Here is a 1,583-nt window from a genome sequence, read left to right as displayed (position 1 = left end):
TGCAGCGAGCTGAGAGAGGGCTAGATGTCCCGGAAGGGAAAGCGGGCCAGGAGGCAGCTGCAATAAAGTTCTTCCTCGAATTCTTAGCTCTTGGAAACACGAAAGAGGACTCAATGATAGTATTGCTAAGACTTTGTCTGCTTCTGGAACATTTGCCAGCCAATATTTCTACTCTTTGCTAACTACTTTTCAATTTTCATGCAAACTAAGCCGAGTGCACGAGGCGGCTCTCATGCCAAGGCTACTGCAATAGGCTATATGTCCCAAGTGGTTAACCTTTTGCGTGAGTGCTATCCTGCTCACTTGTCCGACAGCAAAGAATTGCAAAGATTCGTGATGGAATGGGAGCCGCTACTGAGAAGCGGAATTTGCGAGTTGGTCAGTAAACATGGGAAGCACCCTGATGCACGCTCAAGGAACAGCGTGTTTTGGTGTAAGAAACTGCAGTCATGCGCGCTGGACCACGCTATAAGAGTTTTGCATGATGATGCTGCACTAACGTTAATGTGGTATACATTCGGCCGTGCGATCGATACCGCTTTACTCGAAAAAAGCAGCTATCCCTGGCGGCATAGGCATAGGTCTGTCTGAACGTTGCTCGGGTGAAACTTCTGTGGAACAATTTACAAGATCGCTACGAACTAGACACCAAAATTAAAAACTGAGCCACATTTTTTTTTGTTTGTTTCTTACCAAAAGCACAATTTTTAGTGAGTTACAACAAATTTCGTAGTTACTAGAATAATCAAAAATGTAACGTTGACTAGGTAATTAATGAAAAATATTTTCCTTAATAACTCCATAAATTAATGATAATGATAATTAATTTCGATTTTATTTATTTGTACAGGCTGCTGTACGGAGGTCAAGCTGAAGGTAATTTTAACTGATAAAACGGCTAGATGGAAACTCAATGTAAATGATAATATATGTTCTTCAGGGTCAGACAGCAATTTATATCTTGACATTCCATAGTTAAAACGAAAAAAGTGCTCTAGTTACAGATATATTTATTGAAATAAGGTTCGGAATCTTTCATGAAGTTAAAACTGTAACGACAGTTGTGTTTCGTCGACTTCGTGCACTATAGGGCGTCGATATGGTGTGGGACGCTGCGGCGTCGTTCCGTGACATACTGGTATAGATCGCGTCGTTGGGGCTGAAAGTCGGTCGTCGCGTCGCATTCTGTACGCTTTTTGGCTTCTTTTACGTCTCGCTCGAGCTTCTTCGGCCATGGGTTAGTAGCGTGAAAGCACAGAGTGGTACAGCTTGTTGTCCTCGTTGCGAAGGAGCATGAAGCTAACGTGGAAGTTAGTTAGCGCGAAAACGTTCTAGCGATTATATCATAGCGCACTTTTCCCCACTTGTTAGTAGTGTGTATAACCTTTCACAACATGTACACGCTCCAGAAACAATTTCCAACCAACACCCTGTCCGATGAGACGAGGCGATTTCGGGTCATGTCTTGGTGACTTATTTCTCCGTCTCGAGGTTTCCGTTTTGGTTGAATTGTTCAAAACGACCCTTATTCACAAGAACGCCTCATGAGTTCACGCGTTTAAGTATGAAAAAGCGGCCCTAAA

The sequence above is a fragment of the Phytophthora parasitica genome (assembly GCF_000247585.1).
Source record: "Phytophthora parasitica INRA-310 unplaced genomic scaffold supercont2.131, whole genome shotgun sequence".
NCBI classification, from domain to species: Eukaryota; Oomycota; class Peronosporomycetes; order Peronosporales; family Peronosporaceae; genus Phytophthora; species Phytophthora nicotianae.
This window is presented reverse-complemented; position numbering follows the sequence as displayed.